Source organism: Buteo buteo, chromosome 16 (assembly GCF_964188355.1).
Source record: "Buteo buteo chromosome 16, bButBut1.hap1.1, whole genome shotgun sequence".
Classification (NCBI taxonomy): domain Eukaryota; kingdom Metazoa; phylum Chordata; class Aves; order Accipitriformes; family Accipitridae; genus Buteo; species Buteo buteo.
In genome coordinates this window covers 25145212-25166053 of record NC_134186.1, presented here as the reverse complement: position 1 = coordinate 25166053, position 20842 = coordinate 25145212, and the positions used below count along the sequence as shown (strand labels likewise).

General features: G+C 36.1%; 1 protein-coding gene across 1 annotated transcript in view; it reads left to right on the top strand.

Moving 5' to 3' along the window:
- LUZP2 (leucine zipper protein 2) overlaps positions 1-20842 on the top strand; it is a 282593-nt gene that overhangs the window by 247005 nt on the left and 14746 nt on the right. The gene's annotated exons all lie outside the window — the stretch shown is intronic.

Sequence of the window (20842 nt, the reverse complement as noted above, 5' to 3'; positions counted from 1 at the left end):
GGGCTTATAGACTTTTATTCTCATTATGATCAACTAGATACCAACCATAGGTTTGCGTTATTTTTAATGATGCTTCGTAAGACCATGGTAACTCTTTCTCATACCTTTGATTTCCAGAATTTGCTTCAGATTGAGTATGTTTTTGCCGTTGCCCCAGAAAGCTTCCACGGAACTTCTTCTACGGCCCTGTTTCTTCAGTGACTAAATTTTAATAAAATTTTATTGCATGCTGGAAAACGTTTAACACCAGAGATCATTAAATTGAAAGCTGAAGCTCTTTGCTTTTTATTACTTACTTTAAAGAAGTCTTCATTATTAGCACATTATCTTGATAGTAAATTAGTTTTAGAGGTTTTTTTCAACTGAGTACAATCAAGGGAAATTGGAAAAAAAGCACCTGGCATCTCTTATTTAGTCCATAACCCAAACCCAAGATCATTCTCCTTCAAATTTTAGTGACATGATCTTTATGATTATCTTAATTTTGTTAATTGTTTGACCTCACTCCTCTTTGTTACAGAATTTAAGTAACTGGACTAGCCCATTACCTCAGGGTTCAACTCTGAAATTAGCAATGGGCTAATGGGCCGAAGAGGTAACTGGTAACCACTTATTACTGCACTTTTTGTGGCTGTTAACTGCAGGTCAGTTTGTATGAAAAATACTCCAAAGTCTCACTCCAAATATCCTCTTCTTTAATTAATGTCTTTACTTATCAGATGCTTCAATAAAGTCTCCTGCAATCTAGTACATAATATGTCTCAAAAATACTGTGGGTTACCTCTTGACAGTGGTTGAAAAGGGATACGAGTACATCAAATTTAAATTTCTTCAGTGATGTTTTAAATAACATCAAAAAACCAGGTTGTTAGGTCTGGCTAATGGTCTTGCGTGGACCTGGGGATTAGCACGGACAGCTTACATCCTTCTTCTCAAATTCTGCCTCAGTCTAAAGCCAGGCCCATGTGCTAGAGCAGCCTCAGGCTCGCCGTGACGTTCGGCTGCTTTCGGGATAAGTTTATTTGTCTTTTTCTCTACCACAGGGGAGAAAGAGAAGATCCCCTTAATTACTTTTCAGATGTTATTATCTTAGAGATATCTTTCCTCACCTACTCCTATCTCATATCAAGTGATGGGTTTTTTAATGTTTCTCTCTCTTCCCCGCCCCCGCCCCCAGTGACAGTGGAGATGATTGGGGAAAAGTACAGTATTTCTAATTCTAGTTAAAGTTGCGTTTAGCAGGAAAATAGTAACACATTGTTTTATCTTATGACTTTCCTAGCTGACGTGTTTGTTACATGTTCTGTTAAAAAATATGCATATGTGAGCAATGAAAACAAAACTGAATTTACGTGCCTTTGCAGCTGCGCATTAGTAAACTTATTTTAAGGTTTGCTAGTATCGGAACTTTTTTCTACCGATGTTACATGTAAAAGAAGACATGAAATGCACAGAGGATCTAATTAATCATTTTAAGTGGCTTACAAACTTAAATGTCATTGTGCAAGTACTCCCAAGGGAATTTCACTACCCAAGGATATATTAGAGATTTATTTGAAAAATATTAATGTGGGTATCCTGCATACAATATGTTTTATTAATCTACTGTTAAAAAGTTTCACTTGATATGTGTATATAGAGCCAAGTGGGAAACATGAGAGATAGTAAAGTGATTTTTTTTTTTCTTTGAGTTGAGCAAAGACATGATTTGGAAAATATTCACAAAGAATATACTCTGGGCATTTTGGCCATTAATAGGAATTCTCTAGCAATTTGATTAAAAACATTACATTGAATGATAAAGCGTAAGAAATGCAGAATGGACTGGGGACAAAGCCGAGGCATTCAAGTTCAGTTTAGTCTTGAGCAAGTTAAGAAATTACCTACTGGCCTACACCTGAAGTCTCATCATCTTCCAGAATTGTTAAGCTCCTGCTTATTCTACATTTATTATTTTATGTTAAAGTAATAATAAATACATTTTTAAATAAAAAATAATAAATAAAATGGTATTTTATTGCCAATGAGAAAGTAACATAGTCTGAAGGAATGTCCTCTCATATAATGGAAAATGAGACATTCGATTAAAATAAAAAAACAACTTTTAGTATCAAGCCTATATTTGTTCAAATCCCTAAAAGTTAAGTGGATGGTGCTTAAACTGAATGTTTCAAGTGGTGAAAAATGGAGTCATATCATAAATGACTACTGAATCTTCTTTATCACTAAATATTTTGAGGTAGTTTACAGATTATTTATGGAATCCTATTATCTCATATCTTTTGAAAAATCATAGTCCTCATCTCTACTGATGGGACTGTGATCATGACGTTAATTGTATTGTCAGGTATTTTTTTATAAGAACAACGGTCTTTATAAGAAGGGACTTAAAGAAACAGACAATTGGAAGCAGACAGAGTTTATTTTGGGAAAGCTTTCCCTACCAGGATTCCTACCTTTTCTTAAATCAATAAGAAAGCCATTTTAAGGCATGATTGGGGGAAAAAAGTCAAAGTCTCAAAAGGAAAAACATTTCTCCAAGTGACCTCGTTTATGAAACTCAGCTTGTGGTTCAGAAGGATTCCAACTTCACCGAGTAGGTCCTCCCGGGGTCTGTAACTCTTCTGCGTTCGGACATCCTTGGCTTTGTCTTCCTGAAAATGGAGATGTTTATGTCTGTAACTGTAATTTCAGTAGCTGGTTTGTTCACCTGGGAAGACTGTAATTGCCTATAAAGCATATTCTGACAGTGTGTATTATTGCTGCTCTGAAGTGTAAGAAGTGTTACACAATGTTCATTATCCCACAGCTAATTGCTTTTTCTTTTGTGATGCCTGTAGAAAATCAAGACTGTTACAAAAGGAATGTGTTTATTTGGTTGTTTCAGCTTCTTAAGTATTATAACATCAAAAAAACCCCCACCTTAAGATGCTTAAGTATCTTAATAGTTTTATAAAAGAAAGGTTTGATATTTTCTCTTCTGCAGTGAAGGATAGCCTGTATTAAAACTTTAGAAATGGTGGAAAAATGAGGAGAAGGAGGTGTATTGATACGTGAAGTAGAAGGTGTATAGATACATGTAGTTGTACCCTTGAGTATACAGCCATTTCTCTAGCCATCCTTGAACTTTGCATGCTACAAAATATTAGATATTCGAACTTGCCCGCTCTATAAGAAAAAGTGATGGTAATATGCAGCTATTATTAACGGAATGTGAAATTACAGGTTTGGATATAATGTGATGTAGGTGTTTGACTTGTATAAACATATTAACAAGTTTTTTCTCTAATAGTACTTCTTATATGTATGACGATCCAACAAAACCTTCTGTTTTTCAAACCCAATCAATTCTATTTCCTTTTCTTGTTGTTTTAGCTACAGATATACTTACAATAGACATCTAGAGTTACTGCTAAACAAACGGTTATTAGAAGAAATTTGAAGTGAAATGATCCATATCAAGTGACCTAATTGCATTCTGGCATTAGACATAAGCATTCACGAGTAACTAGGCCACTCAAAAAATAGACTTCTGCTGTCTATCCCCAGTCTCTGATACCATGTTGGAGTAATATCTTGGCATCAGTGAAGTTGCTTTACACTGTGAATTTATTACATTGTCATACACACTAAGGACAGAAGAAACCTGTGTAGACATCTAGTCTCACCTGGAATATTTGCTACAAAGGTTTTCTGTAAAAATTTTGATATATACCTTGATATTATGCACTTATATAAAAAAACTCTTGAGGACATGGTTGTCCTCAGTACCAGAAATTCAGCAAAAAGGAGTTATAAACACCTGACTCAGACCTTCTTTCCTACCTTGCACATTGTGATCCAGTGTAACTGAAGTCCAGATTCTGCCTGTTCTTACATGGACGTTCATTAGAAGAAAAAACCTAGGTAACTCTCCCTCCCCCTCTGTAATCTAGTTCAGCTAGGCAGAATTATAACCAACCCTTATTGTCAATTACCCTTGAGCATACTTTGGGTTTTAGATATCAGATAAAAGAGCTGAACAGACAAAATCTAGACCAGGACAGTAAATTTCATTACAGAATAATTTAGTCTCTGACATATTGTATCATCATTGCTGAGTGGTCCTAGAAGCATTCTACTGCTCTGAGGAAAATGCCACCTGACTTTGCTGTCCAGCCCATTATTATTTATTATTTAAATTGGACTAATGTGAGTTAAGCTCTTTCCAAACACATTTTGTACTTCGAAGAGCCTGCATGGAAATGTCTTTCCCTGTCAAGGCAATATATCACAACCGACGCCAGTGCAGCCCTGGCAAATTACATACTGGCATGTAATCCAGGCAACAGCCCAAAATGATGAAGAAAAAGGACACAGATAAGCACATGATGTACTACTAAGTCAAAAGTTACTAAGAAAAATTGTGATTAAAGAAATTATGTGGAAACAAATTCATGTATTGGTAAACAGTATGTCCAACAGCTGCCTCTTTCCCTTGTAAATCCTGCCTGTTCTCTACTGTGAAGATTGCCACTATCTTGATGAAATTTGGGGTTAGACTACCTTTAATTATTCTAAATTATTTGCTATAGGAATCATTAGGCATAGGATCGAGAATTATGGAAAGCTTTGAAAGCTAGAGATGTCAAAACTCAAGCTCTTATAGTCCTATTTTTTTAAATTTTCTTTTTTAAGTTCAGATTTTAGAATGATAACTACCTGCTTAATATTTCACCAATCACTTTATGCAAAGGGTCCTAGGAGTACTGGGTCATTATGTGTGTTTCGTAGAACGGCTGTAAACCCACTTCATATTTGTGGGAATACAAATTTACGTCTCGGGTATTTGTAATTTGTCAGAAAACACACCCTCCAGAAGTGCTATAAGCTACAGATAATGGCATTCATCAAGGCTGATTTTATGTACAAGTACTACTGTGCTGTTTATTTAGGCATCGTACTAACATGACTGTGTAACCATCAGTTTGGAAATACGTGATGGCATTCTAGCAGGAATGCATTTTCTGCAGTTTTAGTACTCTTCAAATATTGGGTAGAAGGGGGCTGAAATGTATAATTCCTAGTACACTGGCATAACTGTAGAGACTAGTAAGGGCTTTACAATTTTTATTTTTCTCTTCATAAATTTATGTTCTCATTACAGTAATAAAGTACAAACAATAACCCCAGCTGTCTTTAATTTAGCTGTCCTGAGCATCCGGAGCAGTCCAGCTCCAGCTGATAGAGAAGACAGCAGAAAGAGCTGAAGAACCAAGGAGAACCAGCAGCCTAGCTGGTTTAAAGCAAGCTCTGTCTAGCCCCAGTGACATGCCGCTTGGTATTTTCTGATTCTCCTTGCTTTGTAGACAGATTCTGCAGCCTTTGCTGCCTTTTTTTTTTTTTTTTTTAGGACTATTTTAGGTTTTTCCAGTAGTTACTTACTTGATTAGAAAAGCTCTCAACAGGAATGGAGATGAATGTTTGTGATATTAGCAGACCTGTGAGGCACATACAGCTGCATTTGCCAGGAGCAGATGATAAACTGTGTAAGTACAACTAATAGCTTACAGGCAATAAAGGGATTAATTCCTTTTAGATAGGAAAGCTTCCTTATATTTTAATTAAACAATGCAATAAAAAACACAGTGCGTTCCTAAAGATGCACATTCTTTGATAGAAGCACACATCTGTCAAGCAGACCTGGGAGTTACAATGCAAAAACCAACAGTATAATATCTTCTTCTTCTCTTTCCCCCGCTATATTTGCCTTCATTTCCCCTGCCTCTGGTATTGCTGACGTTGTTAGTGCTTTTACTTTTTTTAAAAAACTCAAATAATAATACAACTGCAAAGCACATCTACAAGCTCTACACCACCCTCTGCACATAATTTCTCTAACACTCTGTGGATTAGATTTTTGCTAATACCTTTAGTTCCTTTACTCTGTTTTACTATGAGGTTACTTTAAGTGCATTAAGTATGGGCTCATCTAATTATTTGAGCTTTTTATTTATTACCTCTCCTATATTGTAGCTCCTGATAGGGAGTTGAGAAGTACTTATCATATTTCTTTCCTGTTTACTCTTGAAGATATAATATTTCTACTTCAATTTCTTGTCACACATTCTGCCATGAAGGAACGTCTGTAATTGAAATATCAACCACTATGTGCAAATGAAAATCTTTGGGCTTTGAACAGGCTGCTGATTCTATATTTTAGTATTGCAAGGTCATGTTCTTGGTCCAAACTAGAGATTGTGTATTCATCGAGTTACCCAGATCCGTCACCAACCAAGTACAATTAGAATGAAAATACCAATGGTTATATGTGTGTTTATACAGAGATAAGTTTATTACTATATGATTTTATATATTGTGATTTTATATTATGTACTCTTTTCTGATCAAATAGTCTGCCTTTCAATAACCACAGAAAGTTCTCAATCCTTTTCTCTCTGCTTATATACAACGGGTTCTTCTGTGCCTATACAGTAAGCAACATCAGTGATTCACACACAGCACGAAGAAAATCTGTCCCACTGCCAACAACAAACTTGTCATGAGTTTTTGGTCATGGCTTATCTGGCAGGAAAAAGTCAGTAAGAGGAAAATTTATTCGGTCATTGTTACTGATACTCATGTTGTTGAAACTGTTTTAATCGATGAATGTTAGAGAACTCCGGGTCACAATTTCATTAGCTGCTCATTGAATCCAACACAGAAGAGCAAGAAAATGTGTTTGCAGATGGGATTGTGATTGCTCATACAGGCAATCGCTCAAATTTATTCAGTTACCTGAAAAAAATCTACATTCATATTTAGCAGATAGTCTAGTCACAACAAAAAAAAGTGACAAACAGATGAACAGATTGTATTTCATCTGACACATCTCCAAATCTAAACTTCCCTTAATCTTGGTTTACTGTGAAAAGACTGTGCTGAATGAAAAAGGGATGTGTGACTCAGGGAATTTAAAAAAAAAAAAAGAAAAAAAAAAGCCCATGTAGAAATGTGGAAAGAAGTGAAATAAAATAATGTTGGTAATTTAACACTGGGAGGGAAACCTTTTAGCTTTAAGGATGCCTTTGAATTCAGAAGGCTAAGAATTGTGCATAATTCAGAAGAAATCTTATATGAAAGCTTGGATGTATTATTTGTAAATTATTTTGCCTGTGCAATGATCAACGTGGGGCTATGGAATACCTCATCACTGAGGAAATGTGAATAAGATAAGGAGTAAATCCTTCATGATTGCAAGTCAGCGCACTTGTGCTAGCTGAGCACTTAGCCTAAATTGTTGCTGATCCAGCGTGGGTGTATTATCTGTCGAGAGAAAAGAGCTCTTCCCTCCTTGTGCTTTGTGCTGCAAGTTGTGTCCTTGCTCCTGCCATTCAGTGCTTCTAAGGGAGGGCCAATAACCGAAGGAAACCTGCTCTCCTCTGTTCCTACAAAGGTAGGAAAATACAAGTTGAAGGTAGTCCTTTCCTACATTTAGCAGTTTTACTCTGTCAAATATTGACAGAATGTTCATGGAGAAACACTGAAGTAGACATTTCAGTGCGCACCGTGTGCCTTTTGAATGCTTTTTCTTTAACCAGTGCCCTTCTGTATTTTGTGCCTTAGGGTATATGGCACCAGTATGACGAAATAAGAAAACCTTTTGGATTAAATTTAGTTTCACAACACAGATTCTGATGGTTTGCACCACATCCATTTGCATCTATAAATGCTCTCCCTACTAAAAGAAGTGTAACGAAAATCCACCATACCTATCCTTAAACTTTGAGAATGCTACTCTTCACTTAAGTTTTCCCATGGAGGAAGGGTATATATGACTATTATATGTTTTTAGAAGTCCAATTTTGACCCTGTGATCGTTATTTACTGAACAAACCTGTTAAAAATTGATTACAGACCTCAAGATTTGTTTTTTCTGGTTGAGAACACAATTTGTGATGTTCCTTTTCCACGTACTCCACAGCCCTTTGAACGTAAAGGATTCCTTGAATGATTTATACTAAAACCAGAAATAGTTGGACAGTATTTGCAAGCATCTTATATGCAATCAAAACTACAGGTGTATTTTATTCACATGAAGTTTTACCTTTCTGACATTTTATTCCTTTATTTTAAAAATTCAGTGAGATTTCCAGTGGGTTTAGAATAGCTACAGTTGATTGGGTCTTATATTGTGGTTTTGGATAATTTTCTGATTTTAGACTCATTCTGAAGATGCGTTAGAACTGCACAGTCCTTGAACATAGTCCTTTCTTGATAGCACATCTTACAGAAACACAGTCCAGCTTCTCAGCTGTATCAAGATCTATGCTAATTCATATCAATATTCCTTTGTTTAGGTGACTGGTTATTTCTTTATTAATATTAAGGATCTGAGTCAGAATACCATATGATTCTTCCAATTCTCAGGTAATTGTGCAGGTTCAGGAAAAACTGTTACATTTCTGACACTCATCCACTGAAAGTGTGGGTACAGAAGAAACAACACTTGATTTGTCAGTACTTAAGATGGTTTTATAGCTGCTGTTTCCCTTTGAAAGTTTGAAATGAGATATTTAATATCTTTAGTAGCACGTCACACTCATCAGTTTTTGCTGAGTTTAGCCAATCGTTTTCCTCTGGTTATTAATTTTAAATTGCTGTACTATTGAATGAACACCAAAGGCACACAGGATGATACAGTGACTGTAGAGTACCATGCAAACTAATTATTTACATGTTGGCATCATCCGTTATCCAATAAATTACAGACACCAGAGTAGTTCTAGCTCAGTAGTTGGGCTAGAATTTGGGCTTAGTTGTGCAAATGTTAACTTTGAGGGAACCAACTGCCTTCCTCTCAATTTCCAGTTGTGAATGTAATATCATAGTTTGGATCAACATGAGGTTTAGCATAGCTGTAGTTCCAATTTATGAGACATTTGAAAAAAATACCTGCAATTTGGTGATTCTGTGATTGATCTTCCTTCATGTTTCTGTCACGATGTGGCAGAGCACTGGCCTAGAGAACTGCAAAGATAGAAAGAAAAGGTTAATGTCTAACTCCCACTGCAAACCGAGTGGGAGAAAAAAGTGAAAAAACAGCATCTCACATGCATGATTTTAAGATTAGACTAGCCTCAGTAGAGTTGCATAAAATTGTTTCAATGTGAATTTAGAGCCAAAAATAGCAGAAGCACATCAGCTAGCTTTTGTTTGAAGTAATCTACAAAGCAAAGTTACTGACTTGTGTAAAAATTCTGTTGAAAGGCAGTAAAGTGGTTACATAAGTGCCAGAAGCAATTAAACTTGGTCAAGGTGACCCTTCATCCTCAAACAACAACATTGTGCCTAGATGTTTACAGTATATTCAGTGTACTATATCACACATGCTGATCTGAGATCTCCAATCACAGCAAACAAGCCTAAGTCTCTATTAGGAAGACATTAAAAAACTCAGCTTATCTCCAGATACATCATTTAGAGATTAAAATGTAGATATTATTTATTGAAGAAGTTTTGGTGGTTGTTTATTTTTTTTTCTGACAGTGCTAGGAGCTCTAGAGAAATGTAGAATACTGATGTGGTAGATATCTTAGCACATAATACGAATGAAAGTTCAGACCCACCCTGCTCTGCAGTTTAGTACTTGTTCAAATGATGTACAACCTGTACTCTGCAGTCGGATTTTTTTTTTTTTAACTTTTTAATACAGCATATTTCTAAAGTTTTGATATTCCTATGCAGAATGTAAACTGCAGTTTACTTGCCATCCTGATTTATATCAATTCCCATCTTTATATTTTAAATGCATGTGAAGTCTCAGGAAGCCTGAAATGTGTTCACACACTTCACTTGTGTGGGGCCTAAAAGAATATTTGCATTAGTTTGGAGATGGAATTATCTATGTATTTTACCACAATATTCTCAACTCTGATGGACTGCTATTTCATTTATTGTCCCTGTGTGGGGCAAGCCATGTAAAATGCAGCATGGACAACTGAATGAAAGAAAGTCCTGTTATTATTATTTCCACTAATAAGTGATCCTGCAGTTTGCCATGTGGTACTCCTGTTTTCTCATCTGTGAAATAAGGGGCACTGTCTATGGCAAAATACAGTAGGAGAGCTATTTTGAGCATGCTGTTTGTTATCAGGTCCACACTTCTTCATTGTTCCAAATAAGTTTCAATTTATGAAGTGACAAGCAAGCAAGAATTAAAAATAGGGAGACGATGGAGACAACCTCGCATGAATAACTCTATCTGCTGTTGTTAGTGACATGCAGACGCATTATCAAATTGTACTAGATTTGCTCTTTTTTATTTATCATTTGTCTCTAATGCCTCCTTTTTTTCTTTTTTTCTTTCTTTTTTTTTTTTTTTAATATTATACTGGTTGCATTTTTCCTTATACGCTTTCTGACAAGTTGTCCTTAATTTCTGGGTTTGGGGTGTGGGTGGTTTGGGGCTTGGGGGCAGGTTTTTTTTGTTTTGTTTTGTTTTTTTTGTTTTGTTTTGTTTTTTTTAATCAGTAGCCCTATTTAGGTGACAAATTTTCAGCTACCCTAAGGCTCTGATTTGCACAGGTCAGTCAGATAGTGCTCTGTATCCCTCTGCCATCGTTCAGCTACTCTGACTGCTAAATGGCTTATGAATCTGGGTTGGTCTTTGCAGGTGACATTACAAGTAGGTAAAAAGTATAATATCTAGAAACGGAGTGAGTGTTCTGGCAGTACTGAGAGGAACTTTAGGGGATTTTGCAGTGTCAAGCTACATACTCAGCACTATTGTCTTCAAGGTGCGCTGGGGAAAAATATTGTAAAATCTGTTGTTTATACTTAGAAAGATCTCCTGGAAGTAAAGCTCCTGTAATACATTGCCAGACAGTCATAGAAGACCCTGAAAGTCATGCTGAAGTTTACTCTTTCTTTCTTGGATTTCAAAAATGTACTCAGAAATAAGATTTGAAGGACATTTTTGTTAGTGTAAAGCAACAAAACATAGTAGAGATAATCCTGCCTTTTAAGAAATTATTAGAAAAATATTGATATCTAAGTGCTTTTATCAGGTCTGTAGCACAGGTAATATTCCGCAGAATGGATCCCTTGAATAATTACGGGATATGAAAAGTAGATATAGCTTTTAATATGTCCAAATCCTATTCTTCCTCAAGTTGTCCCCAATTCTTCTGCTTGACTTAGAGAAACAACAAATTAACACCTTATAATTGAAATACAAATGACTAATGATAGGGATGCCAGAAGTCTATTACTACAGTCTTTTAACAGCACAATAATTCAAGAAAGTCTTGATGTGCTACATGGCAAATCCAGTCTTATTTCTAGGCCAACTACATAGAGCCTTCAGTAATAAATGTAATTCTTTCCTTGGCCGTTTTAGAGGTTATTCTACTTTTCCTTTTATCTAGGTAATACAGGTTTAGGTGTATTGGGTGCAATAAAGTGCCTTGAAAGCAGTTTAGCAATGATATTTTTATGCTCTTAAATATATCCAATGACATATACACGCCTATGTGATATAAATAGAGGTTTTAGGATCCACTTCTCTTGAGATATTTATGCAAAGGCTGTCTGTGGACCTTAACAACACACTATCAGATGAATTATAAAAATGTCTGCAGCATAACTTTATGTTAACCCAGTGACCTAACTGTAGCGCCATGAGATCTGAACTCAGGACTGAAATCCTGTAGTACTACACAAACGTTTTCTTTAAAATCTGTGACAGAATAGGAAATTAATCTAAGGGAAATCTCAGAACAGAAAGGTCATAGAAAAAAGGCTGCATTTAGGGATTTAAAAAGAGAGGGGCGAGGGTCGTCTTATAGGAATCCCACCCTTTTTTTGTAAGGCACTGACCCTCTTCAGTTCCCACTGAAATTGCTGCGGTGGTGCCTAGGAATTTGCAGGACCAAACCCCTAACGTGTTACCAACAGCTTTCCCACAGCAGTCAGCTGTCCTCCAAATATGTAATATGTATGCAGCTCACACTTCACTACATCATTAGAGGCAGCACTAGCCTTCAGAAAATGTTTGTATCATTAGCCCAGCTGACTTCAAAGGAAGCAAATTGTATAGCAATAGAGCATTTCTCTCCCCTATAAAAGTCAGGATTAACAAAAGCTACACCTACGTGTGGAGTAGAAGACATCTAATAATAAGATGTCTTTAACAAGACTTGTTAAATTTCTGAACTGGTTTACGTGAAGTGTAATTTATCTCTTGTTCTTTAAGGCACAAACTTTCGTATATTGCTATACACTCATAAAATAGGAGATGTTTTTCAAAAGATATTTTTCTCTTATTTGCATATCAGCCAAATGATTACAATGAGCCAAAGCTGTAGACAGCTGTGGGAACACCTACACTATTACAAACAAAATCCCAACAGATATCACATAAAGCAAATATTTTACCAATTCCACTGGCTTCTCTTATGGAATGCAGTGCCACTCGCTGATGATAATACTGAAATCTTGTATCGCTTTTTACTGACAATGTCATTTCCATTTCTATGGGTTCATTTTATAGGTTCTTATATATGTACAAATTTTAGCCTTGTATTTATGTTAGCATACTTTAAGTTTGCTATAGAAATAAGTTTGGGTTCAGCAGAATGTAAGCCAAGTGTCCTTTAAATTCACATTCCAATTATGTCCTCTACTAAAATAGAGCGGGTAAACAATAGGCTAAATTACTACAGGTAATAAATGAGAAATTATGTGGACTCGTGATGCTAAATAGGTTGCGTTTTCCTTGGATTAGCATAAAATTACTGGGCACAGGTGCTTTTGTAATTGGGACTCATATGGAAAACACTCGTGTTCAGTGACCCTCAAAGTTGAATAACTGGTTTTTGTGGTGTTATTACGATGCAGTGCCATTTCTAGTAATGTCAGAATGCCATCTGTCCTCACATTTCAATAGTTTTTCTTACATTACAGAAGACTTCTATATATATTTAGCTGCAGATCTCAGTTCTGTTATCTGCAGAATATTACGAATGTCTTTTTTTATTAAGAATCGTTCTCGTAACTGCACAAGCTCTCATCAACCAAAAGCGTACGGCAGTAGAATTGCCCTGTAAACAGGATGCACTTGACTATCCTCTACAGTAAACTATTAATAAATTTCAGACTTACACAGGTTAGTTTTCTTACCACTGGAATCAAGCTGCACTTTAAATGATGTATTTGTTTTTGTTTAGTTTGGTTTGAATTCATAAGAAGGCACAATGAAGAAAATGCAAGCTTGAAATATCTGGCAGCCAGAATGATCTTACAGAGCAAATTTAGCTTGTCAGAATGTGCCCAAACTGAAATTTTGCTGGGCTATTATTAGGTCTTATCTAGACCTAATGGGAGTGATTAAAGATTTCTAGGGCTGTAAGAGCCTTTAGGAAATGCTGTCTGATTAGTTCTAGACTTCGGACTGTTCTTTGGCCGGTTGCGATTTTCTCCACCCTATTAACGTAGAGAAGTAAAATTAGTCTAACCATAAGCAGTTTAGGACCAACAATGTTTTGGGGGGAGGTGGTATATGGAGGTATTTGCAGCTTTAGAGATAGTAACAGATGTAAACTGCAGTACGCTGTTTTATTGAAGGTTAAATACCTTTATTGTTTTAACTTTCTATTTTTTTCATACAAAAGATTCTAGTAATAGAAGAGTGAAGTATAAAATGAGAGAACATAGAATTGCTACAGTGAACCAGTAAAAACTAAAAAAGTTGCAGGTAATCAAATAGTTTTTAATGCTCTGCTTTCAGATTATTACATATTTATACAAACTCAAAAACTATCAGTGTCAATCCTATTGTTCCACCCTCTGCAAAGAGGGGAGTAGAATTGTTCTTTTCTCTGCTTTATTTCTATTTAGAGCACTTGATAGCTGGGGCTTTATAAACATTTACTTTGGAAACTACTGCATAGGCTATTCAAGACTTGTACAACTTTAGAACAGAACAAGTGCTTCACAGTGAATAATTTAATTATTTTTTCTGGGTTTTTCCTTTAAGCCATCACGAGCCATCTACAAGTAGTTTTCTTCTTGCTACTATTATTATTATTAGGAAATATTCTAAGACATAAGGGCCATTCAACTCCTGTTAAAAATAAAAAAAAACAAACCACCAGGGAGTTGGTTCTTTACTGTCCCTTGTGCAAGTGAACATCTACTCTGTTAACAACAGAGTGTTTTGAAATATAAAATGGATACTGTCAAAAAAAAACCCCAAACTCAACACAAAAGAATAGTGCATGCTCTGGAGAGCTTGCGGTGACCTTCAAGCCTAAACATTGGCAAGTGTAATAGTTTGTTCAATATTACACTGTGTCTTCTGGAAGAAAACATAGGAAAATACATACAAAAAAGAACAAACTCGTCACTTTCTCTAACTCTCATGAAATTGCCACCTTGTGGGACTTATAGAATGATCAGATTGCTTTTTCCTTAAATACTGGAAACATACCTTTTAATATCATAGTTTATTGAATTTTCTTTTTATCTTGTCAGTTAGGAAGAATAAGAACCAGGACGTTAGCATGACCTCATTAAAAAATGAATTTTGTTATTAGACTGGTGATATTTGATCTTAATCTTGTGCTATGTCTTTCTTCTCTCGCACTTGTGCACACACATGCAGTTATATCTAAATGAATATATTATTTATATCAAGATTATATATCATGCTATATATTAGATATTATAAATTATTTATAAGTGTATAAAATTATATATGGACACATGTGGGGTATGTGTGCATTAAGCACTACTTAGAACTACTTAGATTCTTTTATGGTGTTCATTATTGATTAAAACATAATTTGGACTGTAAGTGTTTAGCCTCACTAGGTTCCAAAATTGTGTGATATATGGGGTTCTCTTTAGTGTTTAATTTTCCTGAGCAGCCTACTTAACAACCGACTCCAGTAATTTCAGTATTTCATTGTCTCATATGTTTCATACAAACATATGCCTGTCTGTTATGTGACAAGGAGATGGTGATGTTTTGTCCTCAGCTTAATGTAGATTTATGGGTTTCACAAGGTCATACAAGGAAAAGTGTTTCTAAGTTTTGTTTTCAGTTAATTTAGGTAATTTTGCCCCTCTCTCATATATTCTTAAAGGAATTTTGTTTTGTTTACTTTTGCTCAATCTTCTCAAAGCATGTGACTTAGATGTCCTCTATCCTGTTTGCAGTTACGTATAAGTACGTACATCATTTTGACTCTGTGTTGAAAATGGAGGTACGATGAATCATCACAGAGCTGCTTTTATTGATCCTGAGAAAACTGATTGCATACATTTTCATGAGGGTTTTTCCCCCCTCAACTGCATGGAAATATAAATAAGAAACTGCAGTTGTTACAAGGAAGTATGAGTTCCACTCCACACTAGAAATGCAAATACATTTTGTGTATTACCTGAGGAAGGTGCCTTATTATTTGCATCTTCTGTTTCTGTGCTACTTTCTTATCTTTAAGCACATTTGTGAGTTTGCTACACGTTATGCTGGACTCCCCAGGAGAGGGTGCTTTGCTCCGGTCTCTGACAGTAGACTATCATCCTCCAGCTCACTGGAGTTCAGGGAGCACTGTATTGGCTTTAGTGTAGAATGGATGTTCAATTAGAGATGAGTTCCACTGGTTTGAGGTGTTAGTAACTGTTTTTTTCCCAAGGAGATTGACTTTAACTGGAAGAATTATGTACTAGGAAATACTACAAACAGTGCTTGAAAACGTCAAGGTATCTTCCCTAGCTCTTGACAAACGAGACTTTTTGAATTATTTTTTTTCATTCTTTTAGACTAGGTTTTTCAAGAGAGGAAGGACCCCAGAACACTTAGAAAAATTTAGAAACATTAATGTCCATATTATGTCCAACATAATATACTATTGGGAAGCAGCTGTATGTGTGAGGGAAAATTCTGCACTCATAGTAATGTTATGAAAAGTATGATTCAGGAAATTAACATTTAAATATGTCATCTATCATCCCAAATGATCTATTTGAAAGAACAAGTCCTTTCGCTCTGATGGATGTTCAGCCATTTCAGGTTATTGTGAGTATTCATCTCAGAGAAATTCCATTCCAACCACCACAAATGCACGTGAAATGTGAAGAAAAGAAAATGTGGTCTGTCGGTATCCATGTTAAGGATGTCCTAACAATTTTCACTTCTAATGGGAGTAAAGTTGTCCTACTTTACTTGCAAAACTTCTGATTGTTGTGCTCAATGCTCAGTGTTGGCATAATATATACCAGTAAGCAGCTATCTTCCAATTTAAAGATATTTGAATATAGTGCAAATAAAAAAAAAAAAATCAAGGGCAATTCTGTTTACTTAAAAAACAGTATGTAGAAGTTGAAAGATCTGGTACATTGTAGGATTTGCAGTCCTTTGAGAAGAATTGCCCTACATAAATGTAACTCTGTAGATGTGCATTAAATAGAAATAAAAACTGAGCTATGTCTCTCCCACTTATTGTTGAATAATATTGACTGTACAATAGAGAAAAGCTAGTTACCTCTACCGTAAACACAGGCAAATATATGTATATGCATATATGATGACCATCACTGTCATAGGTATATTTAGGGTGATTACTGTTACTAGAATAGGACACCTCATTTATTTCTGCATAGGAGTTAAACTGTGGAAGATTTTAAAGTCAGGATAAGAAGAAATGTGATACAATGATTTCCTTTTTACTATACGTAGATATTAATACAAATTTATCTGTGATTTCTGTTGTGGAAAGACATAGTAGATAATTACTTTAAAATATCTGATATTTGTAGGGCTAGGAGGGCGAGTCAGAAGTCTATCATACAATCCAAAACGCTGCTGTGGACTTCTGTAATTGCAAATGGTGCTACTCAAAAAAGAGGGGGGAAGGAAAAGGTGATAGGATTGCCACCTTTTTCTTGACTGAAATAAATATGCGAGGTATTACATGGCAATTGGCCTGTGTGCACATGTGATGTACAAAGTCCCTGGTTTCCAGGAGCAGTCAGACGGAACTGACTTTGGAAAGGAGATATTTCTGGCTCTTGCTCTGTGCACCTTGCCCAGAAAAGCTCTGACAACTTCATCCACCTGCTACGTACAAAACTGTTCTAGTTTTTTCACAGTAGGTGCTACAAATCCTCGAGCAATTTTGGATTGCCTAGACATGACAATAAGCCTTTTCCATCCCAGAGGAGCAAGACATCTCCCAGAAGAACATAAACCGAGTGCGCTGAGAAGCGGCGATGACTCAGGCCTTGGTCGTTTCCTATTTGTAGCCCCTTTGCAGACCATCTCTTTAGTAACCTCAGTGGAGGCGGGTGAATAGAAGCGACCCCCAGCCCAGGAGGGTCTCCGAGGTTGGCCAGACGGATGTCACGAAGCGCAGCCAGGCGCAGCGGGCATGCCCAAGACACGCTAGCGAGTCTTTGCTGTAGGTAGTTTCTGAATGTTTGTAGATTGGGCCAGTGAAGCGTTCGGTAGCAAAAAAATGTGTTTCTGGGCAGACTCCAATGATTTCTGCATTGAAAGTTTATCAAAACAGGCTATGAACATGCATATCAGGACATTGCCCATCATTAGGGAAAAATCATCATGGCTCTTAGAACTGCTTTGGTGGGGGTTTTTTTGGTCCTTGGGTATCATGAACTTGCACTCTGCCAGAAACTGCTTAGTTTGTATGCTTACATTCAAAATGCTGTGCAATCTTCCTGTTAGATCAGTATAAGTATCCTTAATTATTATTTTTTTTTAACGTGGAAATTGAATATCACTAGAAACCCTTAGTGTAGAAAAGAGTAAAATCTGTGACAGTCTAAGTAACAGGAAATAAATGTGTTGATGGCACCCACATTTGTGTTGGCAGGTCATCTGGCAAGCAGTCCTGTCAACAGCGCTCTGGCATCTCACATGAACAAATGCTGACTAGAGAGTAAGAGTTGTGCAGTCATGCCAAAAAAGCCATGTGGGAAGAAGAAAGATCTGATAAGACTATTTCTAACATAGGAATGAATTGAACTGCATAACAAAGCCAAAAACCTTTTGAAAGATGGAATTCAGTTGACCTAACTTTGCAGGTTTATTTAGCATTAAGATGAGGGCATTATAATAACAATGCATGCTTTGAGAAGCAAATATGTTTGATAATAGAAATGAAAAATATATAAAGCATAACTGAAGGAAATTTCAAAGGCATGGAACAGAATTGGGCTCTGTCATTTATTCCAGTGCAGACTTTGGAAGACAACTCAAAGAAATAATGAGTTTGGCTTGCCTCCCTGTCATAAGTATTCTGCAAGTTTTGCTGCAAGCAAAGCGCACACCAACAGAGTCTAGTTTCATCTGCAAGCATATACTTTAAATGCATTGTAAACAATTTTGCTTATTTCAAGTATCTGAAATGCAAAGCTTGGTCTTTTGTCAAGCTTGTAAGGTGTCACCAGGAAGATGCTGTAATTTCTAAATTATTTTGAAGAAAAAAAGATAAAAGGGTTGGGGATCCTTGAAAAAATGTTCGCATGTGAAATCCTGTATTGAAAATCTTTGAGGAGGGTTCAGAAAGCTCTAAGCAAATTAGAAAGGAGTTCAGAAACTGTTTCCAAACCATTTCACTGTGGAACACTTGATGGCATTTTTATTAGGTAAGCTGTCAGTCTAGTAAATAGGCTTCATTCAGACAAATAATAGCATATTCATTTTTTATTAGGAGAGATTATTTTTAATAACAAAGGAACTTGTTTGCAAAGTCTACCTCAAAGACTCCCACATCATCAGCAAACAGATAAGCCTTCAAAAATGTTAATTTTGATATTTTTTTTTTTCAATGTAAGAAGTCAGTCTTCATCTCAAAATGTTATAGATTAGAAGTACCTACATAAGTGCAAGAAAGCCCTGTGGTGTTCTGGCCATAAGGACAGAACTCAAATTTAGACGACCCAGCCAGGGCCTGGCGAGACACGTTGCCCTCTGTTCTGCTGCGAGAAATGTGGTGATGTTTTAAACTAGAACTCAAGATGTGCAGATCAACGTCAGCTCAGGGTAACAATATGAAAAATAATTGGAGATGATGGTTGTGCAATAGCCGAAGGGATGCAATGTTTATCCATTAGTAACCAGCCAGGGAACGAAGCAGACCTGTTGCTGCTCCCTAGCTTGGCTGGTGTCTGAGCAGTGCAGCTGTGGCAAGTGATTTTTAAAGGCTGTTACAGAATCCGATCCTGCTGGTTAAGGTAATCATATGAAAATTGAAACACCTCGAAAAATCATTAGTTTTGGGAGAGAAAAAAGAGGAAGACTTCTAAGACATAATATTGCACTTGACTCTTTTGAATACTGAAGAGGGTGAGAATTGGAAATTTTCCTGGTTTCCCCTTTCCTAGAGGTAGGAAATGCTGTAGACGTTTGAAAACTTGACACTGGGAAAGTGCTTTCTTGATGACAGCCTCACTGAAATATCCCAAACTTGCCCTTGTTCTGTAGAAATGAGTACAACATACTGAGAAATTGGCTATATCTGCTACGTATATAAATTGCTAAGGTACAGTCTTGAGCAGGAATCAAATTCTGAAATGAGAGGCACTATGCACGGGCATTTATTCTCCTGAGTTAATAAGGCTTCAAGCTGGCTGGTTTTCCTGGCATCCCATGTGGATTTACTGGTTCAGGTAGTCAAGAAATCAGGTGAATGTGTGTACTATTATTCACTGTACATATGACTCTTATTCAATGGGAAGAAATTTAAGTTTGCAGAACTGCAATAATTCTTTCAGTCCAAACAGGCTAATCACTCAATACAGGTATGAAATAACATTCATTATTTAACAAAACAATTATTTATATTGATCTTTTTTTTTAATCTGTTCACCTCCTCATTGCTTTTTCTAGTAGTCAATTGCTCTACAAAACTAACAATTCCTCACTGGAGAGCTGTTAAACAGAGACTATATTGCAAATAGTAACCAGCTGGGTTCATTTTCTCCTGTTCTCCATCAGTTTTGAAAACTTGGTATTTGTTAGCAATTCAACGCAGTATAAGAGACATGAGGAAAGGATGGTTCAAGCTTTCAAAACTGGTGTCTGAAGTTCTAACTTTTCTTTGCAGACAAATTAGTTTGATTTGTTCCCTGTCCCCATTTCCCTGAAGAGTTTCAACATAACTTGCAGACAATTTGATGGAAGCCAAATCCCTAAGCATAGTTACAAGCTCTTCATGATCTGAAACTTATAATGAAAAAAGAGGCTCATAAATGCTATTTTTTAAATTTGATTATTTTCTGGGAACATATTGTATAAGAGTAGGAGTAAGTCATTACGTTTTGATTTGGGTTTGGGGGGGTGTTTTTTGTTATTTTGGGGGTTATTTTAGCAAAGGTATATTTTGGAAACAGTTACAAATCTTGTGTAACTTACATTCCTTCCGTGAATTTCAGTGGACTTTGAATTAGACACTGGAAGGCGAATGCTTTTTAAACAAATAATTCTGCAGAACTGAGAAGAACAAGGTGGTGATCATAATGACCATCTCATGACTATCAGCAAATTAGGGTGCATCCAGCTGTTTTAGTTACTTTATGTCTCAGCAGAGTACGCAGTTGTGATGAACAAGCAATGATACATGTATCAGGATATCAAGTTAATTTAGCAATACATTTTCCAGATTTCACTGATTTTTGAAATAATTCCTTGTGGTGCAATGCCATGGTCTAGTATTTAAGACCACAAAATTATGAATCTGTCAACGTAAATTGAAGAGTACTGAGGTATATAAATATAGTGCAAGCTCCATATAAAAAAAGCAGTGCACATTCTTCTTGCTCATGTCCCTGTGAATGT